This window comes from Molossus molossus, unplaced genomic scaffold (genome assembly GCF_014108415.1).
Source record: "Molossus molossus isolate mMolMol1 unplaced genomic scaffold, mMolMol1.p scaffold_m16_p_40, whole genome shotgun sequence".
NCBI lineage: Eukaryota > Metazoa > Chordata > Mammalia > Chiroptera > Molossidae > Molossus > Molossus molossus.
In genome coordinates, this window is record NW_023425378.1 from 231,887 (window position 1) to 241,321 (window position 9,435).

The 9,435-nt window shown below is 41.4% G+C and overlaps 1 pseudogene; it reads right to left on the minus strand.

The window, feature by feature from the left end:
* Positions 1 to 677: 677 nt before the first annotated feature.
* On the minus strand, positions 678 to 8,249 carry LOC118616756 (annotated as a pseudogene).
* Between the last annotated feature and the right edge of the window lie 1,186 nt (positions 8,250 to 9,435).

The following is a 9,435-nucleotide window of genomic DNA, read 5'->3' on the forward strand; positions in this document are numbered from 1 at the left end:
ATTTGTTGATGGCTACCATTCTGGCAGGTGTGAGGTGATACCTCTGGTCATTTTATTTGCATCTCTCTGATGATTAGTGATGTTGAACATTTTTTCATATGTCTTTTGGCCATCTGTATGTCCTGTTTGGAGAGGTTTTTAGGTCCTCTGTCCATTTTTTAATTGGATCGTTTGTCTTCCTTTTGTCAAGTTGTATGAGTACTTGATATATGTTGGATATTAATTTCTTATTCAGTGTATCATTCTCCCAAACAGTAGGTTTCCTCTTCATTTGATCTTGGTTTCTTTGCTGTGTGGAATCTTTTTTTTCTAAAACCTTCTCATTTAATAGACTGTTCTTCATAACACTCTCAGGATGTAAAGAGAGCTTGGTGTAAAGAAGTTCATTCAAGAATTGGTGTGATCGAGTAAAGCAGTTTATTGAACTACCCCCACCCTCTAAAATATTTTTCTAAAATTCTCTGGGACAATCGGAGGAAGCAGATACATCTCTTTCCAAATGGGAACCATGTGACTCCTCCTAAGAGGTAATTTTACAACAGTGGCCCCTAAAACAGCAGCCAGCCTTCCTGTCAGCCATTTTGCAATGGGCAGTTTCAGCTGCATATGTGGGAATGTCAAGTTTCTGGGTCTTGATGTCTGAAGAACATTTCAGTCCCCTTTCACTTCAGTAAGGGTCATTGGAGTCTTGTAGCAACGGTCAGCATTCTACCCTTGATAACAGTAATTGGTCTCAGTTTGATGGCCTTCTTGCTGAGTCCAGCATCATAGCAGGTATTCACTACATCCATCATATTCTTATAGGACTCAGAAGCCTCTTGCATAACCAGTTTGGGTGAGGCTACACAAATTGCGATTCCCATATCTGCCAATTTGTCTAAGACATTCTGGAAATTTAAATTATGTCGAGATTTTGCTCGGGACGGTGCGTGGCCTGCTTCATGAAAGGTTGTTCCAAAGGTTTCAGTCATGTCCTGTTCAGTGCCAGTAAGAATGTAACTATAGGTCCCCATGTACCACCAATGAGCACAGGTTGTCTAGTGAGTTGGTAATCAACAGCAATGAAGGAGGGGATGGTGAGGAGAAAAAGCTCGGGTAGATCCTTTTTAGTGTACTAACAGGGTCTGTTCCTTTCTATGGTGTTTCACCTTGTTGATATTGTAGGAAACATCACAGATAACTTGTTTAGGTCCAGGTCATCAGGGGTTGTGTTGAAGACCTTGGCAAAATTGTTAATAAGGTCATAGAAGAGCAGTTGACCCTGGCGTAGTTTCCAGATGCTGCCATTCCCTTCAGCTAGTCCTGATCCTCTGCAGAAGCAATCAAGCACAAGCCAACTGATGGTCATTGACTGTAATCTTGTCTCTCTTCATTGCTTTTTCAATACGGTATCTGTGGCTACTTGGTGGACCAAGCCTCTGCTTCCACTGTGGATCATCAGACACAACTGTCCTTTATAGTCAATACCCATCTTGTTAGCAGCATACTAATTGAAAATCTTATCCACAATCTGAATTTCTTCATATTGATTACCTGACCCCAGATTCCACAGCTGAGGAAGGCCTCTTTTTTTTTGTCTTCGAAGAGACCTTACTGGGGTTAGCTTACAGCATGCTTCCGTACTCCTCACAGTGCTCCTTGTCTTCAGCCCAGGCATGGCCTTCTCTTACTTAGCGACCAGTCCACACCCTTAACTCCCGGTACCACTTTGAGGGGAGCTGCTGTGTTTGTATGAAAGCTTTTTCAGTTCGATGTAGTCCCATTTATTAATTTTTCCTTTGTTTCTGTTGTGGTAGACAATGTTTCGGTGAAAATTCAGATGTCTGAAACTTTACAGCCTATGTTTTCTTTTAGGTTATTTTTTAAAATTTCTCACCCAAGGATACTTTTTATTTATCATCAGATAGAGTGGGGAGTGAGGGAGACAGAGAGAGACAGAGAGAAACATTGATGTGATAGAGCCACATTGACTAGTTGCCTCCTGCACGACCCCAACCCGAGCTGGGGATGAATTGCAACGAAGGTCAGTACCCTTGACTGGAATCAAACCCGAGATTCATTGGTCCACAGGCTGATGCTCTAACAACTGAGCAAAATTGGCCAAGGGCTCTTCTAGGATTTTTATGGTTTCATGATTTATATTTATATTTTGAGTTTATATTTATATATGGTGTAAGTTGGTGGTCTAGTACCTTTTTTTGTTTTGCATCTACCTGTGGAATTTTACCAACACATTTATTGAATAGACTGTCTTTACTCCATTGTATTCTCTTACCTCCTTTGTCAAAGATTGATTAAGCCTAATGCTTCAGTTGATTTGGGGATTTTCTTTTGTTTCATTGATCTATGTACCTGTTCTTGAGGCAGTACCAGGCTGTTTTGATTACAGTAGCTTTGTAGTATTACCTGATATCCAGTATTGTGATACCTCCATCTTTTTCTCAAGATTGATGAAACTGTTTGGAATCTTATTTTATTCTACATAAATTTTTTGGAGTATTTATTCTAAATCCGTAAAACATGTCATTAGTATTTTATTTACTGATTCATTTTTATTTTTCTAAATCTTCATTTAAGTATATTTTTTCCATTGATTTTTAGAGAGATTAGAAGGGAATGGAGAGGATGAGGAGAAAGAGAGAGACAGGAAAGAGAGAGAAACATCAGCGAGAGAGACTTCGATTGGTTGCCTCTTGCACAACCTCGACTGAGCCTGGGGATTGAACCTGCAACCCAGGTGTGTGCCCTTGACTGGGAATCGAACCCATGACCCTTCGGTGTACTGGTCGACACTCTAACCACAGAGCTACACCGGCCATTGGTATTTTAATAGAAATTGAACTGAATCTGAGGATTGCTTTGGGTAGTATGGACATTTTAATGATGTTAATTCTTCCACTCTGTGTACACAGTATATTTATTCTTCCATTTGTTTATGTTTTCCTCTGTCCTTTTTTTCAATGTCCTGTGACTATAGTTGTTTTACCTCTGTGGTTATGTTTATGTTTTACCTCCTTGGTTATGTCTTATTTTATTCATTGCAGTGATAAATGGAATTGTTTTCTTAGTTTCTATTTCTGAGAGTTCATTTTTGATGTATAAAAAATGTCATCAGCCATGGCTGGTTTGGCTTAGCGGTTAGAGCGTCCGCCTGCGGTCCGGAGAGACCCGAGTTCGGTTCCTGCCAAGGGCATGTACCTTGGTTGCAGTTTGTCCCTGGCCCTGGTTGGTTGTGCGGGTGGCAGCCACTCAATGTGTCCCTTTCACGTCGATGTTTCCCTCTCTCTCCCTTCCTCTCTCTCCCTTCCACTCTGTCTGTACAAAAAATGGAAAAATGTCCTCGGGTGAGGATAAAAAAAAAATGTTATCAATTTATGGATATTAATTATGTATTCTGCTACTTTGCCAGGTTCATTTATTAAATGTAGTAGATTTTTGACAGAGTCTTTAGGGTTTTCTGTGTTTTATATCGTGTCATCTGTGAGTAATGACAGTTTCCCTTCCTCCTTTCCAATTTGAATGCCCTTTGTTTTTTCTTCTTGTCTAATTGTTTCGGCTAGGACTTCCAGTGCTGTGTTGAGTAACAGTGGTGAACGTGGACTTCCCTGTCTTGTTCCTGTTATTAAAGGAAACACTTTCAGTTTTTGTCTGTTAAGTATGATCTTGGATTTAGATTTGTCATATATGGCCTTTATTATATTGAGGTATCATCCCTCTGTTGCCACTTTGATGAGTTTTTATCAAGAATGGGTGCTGGATTTTGTAAAATGCTTGTCTACCTCTACTGATATGATTATGTGAAATTTACCCTTCATTTTGTTTATGTGATGCATCACATTTATTGATTTGCAAATGTTATTACCGGTGTTGCATATCCAGAATAAATCCCACTTGGTTATGGTGTATGATCTTTTTAATGTATTGCTGTATACAATATACTAATATTTTGTTGAGGATTTTGGCATGTTTGTTTATCAGGGATATTAGCATATAATTTTCTTTCTTTGTAGTCTTTATCTCATTTTGGAATGCTAGCCTCGTAAAAACAGTTTGGGCCCTGGCTGGTTTGGCTCAGCATTCAGAGCTTCAGCCCAGAGTCCCGGGTTTGATTCCAGCTAAGGGCACGTGCCTCGGTTGCAGTTTGTTCCTGGCTCCGGTTGGGGTCATGTGGGTGGCAACCACTTGATGTGTCTCTTTCACATCGATGTTTCTCTCTTTCTCTCCCTCCCACTCTCTAAGAAGATAAATGTAAAGATATCCTCGGGTGAGGATTTTTAAGAAAAAGTCGTTTGTAAGTCTTCCCTCTTCTTGGATTTTTTGAAATAGTTTGAGGAGGAATGTTTGGTAAAACTCACCTGTAAATTCACCAGGTCCAGGACTTCGGTTTGCTGGGAGACTTTTTAAATTAGTCCTTCAATTTCACTTGTTGTTTTCACCTATTCAAATAGGCTTTCTGATTTCTTCCTGATTGATTTTTGAGATATTAGTTTCCAGGAATTTGTCCATTTTGCCTAGGTTGTCCTATTTCTTGGCATATAATTGTTCATTGTATTTTCTTACAATTCTTTGTATTTCTGAGGTATCAGTTGTTACTTGACCTGTTTTATTTCTGATTTTATTTAAGTCCTCTCTGTTTCCTGATAAGTCTGGCTAAAAGATTCATCAATTTTGTTTATATTTTTAGAGAAGCAGCTCTCGATTTTATTGATGTATTGTGTCGTTTTTTTAGTCGCTGTGCCATTTATTTCTGCATTGTTCTTTATTATTTCCTTCCTTCTACCTGCTATGGGCTTTTTTAAAAATTGTTTTCTTTCTAATTGATTTTAGTTATAGGGTTAATTAGCTCCTTTATATGAGAGTTTTCTTGTTTCTCAAGGTAGCCCTGTAATAATACTATGAACATCTCTCACAGGACTGCTTTTGATTGGTTTTAGGTTGCTATGTGTTCATTTTCATTGATTTCCAGGAATTCCTTTTAATACTTCCTTGATCTCATTGGTAAGCCAAAATTGTTTAATAACATGCTTTTTGGCCTTCATGTATTTAAATGATGACTTTGAAATTTTTTATTGTAGTTGATTTCTAGCTTCATCATCTGAAGATGCTTGGTATGATTTCATCCTTCTTGAACATGTAGAGACTTTGTGTTCTAACATGTGGTCTTTGAGAATGTTACATGTGCACCTGAGAAGAATGTATATTCTGTAGGTTTGGGTTACAGTGTTCTATCATTGTGAATTAAATACTTCTGATTTAATGTGGTCGCTTAAGGTTGCTATTTTCTTATTTTTGTCTGGAAGACCTACCCAGTGATGTCAGTGCATGCACACTTTCTCTCTCTCTCTCTCATAGTCCTCTAGGAGTTTTTTTTTTACTATATTTCTGGGTTTCTGTATTGGGTGCATATATATTTACCAGGGTTGTATCCTCTTGTTTTAGATTGATCCTTTTAGTATTATGTAGTGACCTTCTTTGCTTCTCTTTATTTTTTATTTTTTATCCTCACCGGAGGACATTTTTCCATTTTTTGTTCAGGTAGAGTTGGGGGGGAGAGAGAGGAACAGAGAGAGAGAGAAACATCGACGTGAAAGGGACACATCGAGTGGCTGCCACCCGAACAACCGACCAGGGCCGGGGACAAACTGCAACCGAGGCACATGCCCTTAGCGGGAACCGAACCCGGGTCTCTCAGGACCGCAGGCTGACGCTCTAACCGCTGAGCCAAACCGGCCAGGACTTTGCTTCTCTTTATGGACTTTGTTTTGAAATCTGTTTTGTAAGATATATGTATTTTTCCCTTGATTTTTAAAAAATTTTTATTTGCTTGAAAAAAATATTTTTTCATCTTTTTACTCTCTACCTTAAGTCTTTTGGTTTGTGGTGGGTCTCTTGTAGACAGCTATATATATATATATATATATTTTTTTTTTTTTTTCTTATCCATTCTGCTAGACTATGTCTTTTTTGTTGTTGTTTTGTTTGTTTTTATTCCTCACCTGAGGATATTTTTCTACTTATTATCAGGTAGAGTGCAACAGAGGGGGAGAGAGAGACAGAGAAACAAATACCAACGTGAGAGGGACACATCAACTGGTTGCTTCTCGCACAACCCCAACCAGGGCCGGGGACGAACTGCAATCGAGTTACGTGCCCTTGACCGAAATCAAACCTGCGACTCATTGTTCTGCAGGCCAATGCTCTACCACTGAGCCAAATTGGCCAGGGCTACACTGTGTCTTTGATCGGAACATTTAATCCATTTACATTTAAACTCATTGATATGTACTTAATTTATTGCCTTTTTTTCCCTTCTTTATGCCTATCTTTCTCTTTTTCTATTTCTTTTTCTTACAACAGTCCCTGTAGCATTTTCCCGTTAGTATACCTATGATATAGATGCTATTTCGTTTCATGTTGTTCCAGTGTTCTCTTAAACTTTCCTGATACATTGTATTTTTTCTTTTTCTGCTCTAATTTACTGTTTTTATCTACCTTGTCTTTCAAATCACTGACTTGATTCTTTGCAGTGTATTTTTAAAAATGTTTTTATTGATTTTAGTGAGAGAGGAACAGAGATAGAGAAAAAGAAAACGGAACATCACTAAGAACTCTGGCCACTTTGCTCAGTGGTTAGAGCGTCGGACCACAGACCAATGAGTTGCAGGTTCAGTTCTGGTCAAGGGCATGTACATCGGTTGCATTTCGTCCCTGACCCCAGTTGGAGTCTTAACAGGAGGCAACCAGACAAGGTACCTCTCACACGTCCATGTTTCTCTTTCTCTCCCTCTCTTCCTCGCTCTCCCTCCCACTGTATCTGAACAACAAGAAAAAAGATACACCAGTGAGAGAGAGAAATGTCATTTGGTTGCCCCCTGCACATCTCCTACTGGGGATTGAGCTTGCAACCCAGGTATGTAACCCAAGCTGAAATTGAGTCAGCAGCTTCTGGTGCATGTGACGAAGCTCAACCACAAAAGCCACCTGTCTGGAGCCTTCCATTGTAATCTATCTCCCCCCACCCCAAAATCCTCACCTGAGGATATTTTCCCATTTATTTTCAGACAGAGTGAGTGGGGAAGAGAGAGCAAGAGAAACATTGATGTGAAATCGACACATCAGTTAGCTGCCTCCTGCATGACTTCAACCAGAGCCAGGGATCATTCACACCTGAAAAATGCATGCACCCTTGATTGGATCAAACTCGTGACTCTTTGGTCTTTGGGCTGACGCTCTAATCACTGAGCAAAACTGGCCAGGGCGTGCAGTGTATTCTTTTTTTTTAATCCTCACTCAAGGATATTTTCCCATTTATCTTTAGATAGAGTGGGAGGGAGGGAGAGAAAAAAGAGAGAGAGAAACATCAATGTGAGAGAGACACATTGATGAGTTGCATTCCGCAGTACCCAAACCAGGGCTGGAGATGAACTGCAACTGAGTTATGTGCCCTTGACCAGAATCAAACCCATGATTCTCTGGTCCTCAACTGCTGAGCCAAACTGGCCAAGGCTTCCAGTGTATTCTTTTTTTATCCTCATCCAAGGACATTTTCCATTTTTTGTTCAGATAGAGTGGGAGGGGGAAAGAGGTAGAGAGAGAGAGAGAGAGAGAGAGAGAGAGAGAGAGAGCGCGCGCGCAACATTGATGTGAAAGGGACACATCAAGCGGCTGCCACCCGCACGACCCAACCAGGGCGAGGGACAAACTGCAACTGAGGTATGCGCCCTTAGCGGGAACCAAAACTGGGTATCTCTGGACCTCAGGCTGATGCTCTAACCACTGAGACAAACTGGCCAGGGCAGCAAAAAAAAATTACTCTTTATTTCAATTAGTGCATCTTTCATTCTGTCTGGTCCTTTTTTATTTATTTATTTATTTATTTATTTTATATGTTTTTTATTGATTTTTTTTTTTTTTTTTTTAAATCCTCACCCGAGGATAGTTTTCCATTTTTTGTACAGATAGAATAGGAGGGGGAGAGAGAGAGAAACATCGACGTGAAGGGACACATCGAGTGGCTGCCACCCGCACGACCAACCAGGGCCGGGGACAAACTGCAACCGAAGTACATGCCCTTAGCAGGAACCGAACCCGGGTCTCTCTGGACCGCAGGCCGACGCTCTAACCGCTGAGCCAAACCGGCCAGGGCTGGTCCTTTTTTATGTTGTTGATTTTTTTACTAAGTTCCTTGAAGTTCTTTCCTTGAAGTTTTCACTTAAGTGCTTGAAAGTCTCACCAAGTTCCTCACGCATCCTTAAAGCCATTGTTTTGAACTCTTCATCTTACTGATTGCTTATCCATTTTGTTTAGCTCTTTTCCTGGAGTTTTGTTCTTTTCTGTCATTGGGACATGTTTCTTTGTCTCCTCATTTTGGCTGCTTTCCTGTGATTGTTTCTGTGTATTAGGTAGAGTTGCAGTGTCTTCTAGGCTTTGCAGGGTGGCTTATTGTTGTAGGTGTCCTGTAGGGTCCAGTGGCACAACCTTCTTGATCACTTCAGCTGGGCCATCAAGGTGCACCCCTTGGTTGGACTGTACACCCTTTGGTTGTAATTGAGTCTTGATTGCTGTTGGCACGTCTGGTGGGAGGGGTTTACTTAGGCTGATCAGCTACAAGGACTGGCTGTGTCCACTGCCCACTGACCTCTGACTCCCTTGGAGAATCAGCTGTGCAGGGGTCCACCACACAGTGCAAGACTTACTTTATCAGGGCTGTGGTACCCACTGAGTCCATTCCTTGTGGAGGTGGCTGGGTGGTGGTATTTTGATGTGATCTGAAGCTGTCCATTGTGTGTGCTGGCTCTGGGGCAAGGTTAGCCACTACCTGTGTTGTACTTGGGGCCACCTGGCATAAGCTACAAAGTGATGTGCTGATGGCTGCTTCTTGTACTGGGCTAGAAGATGCCTAGGAAAAGCCAAGTTGTAAACCAAGGCTGGCTGCTTCTAGTGCCAGTCCTGGGGCCACTGACAAGAGGTATGAGGATCACTGAGATCATATGCTGCTTGTTTCAGAGATTTTAGGAAAATGTGAAGTTGGATCCAAGACAAGCAAATCCTATGGTAAAGCCTGTGGAAGTGGCTTGGGTGGGCCTGAAAGTTGGGTGGGGCAGGGCCTCAAGGAATTACCAGGGCAGGGCAAACAATGTGAGCCATGTTGCTAGAGTCCCAGATATGGTGGCCCTGGGGAAAGGCTCACCAAAGTAGCAAAGGCCTCGCCAGCGCTCTATCCCAGACAAAGCTGCCTCTTTTGTCTTCTTCCTGAGGCCACAGACAGCTCAGTTCTTCCCCTATATGTCTCTAGTGCTTTTCAAGCTGCCCCCCCTCAGAGCTCAGAGGGAGCAAATCTAAGTAAATTGTGCTTGGGCCCTTGAAGAGGAACTGCCTTGGGATCTAGCACCCTCAGCCTCCCTGAGCCTAGTTCCTACTGATTTTACAGCCAGG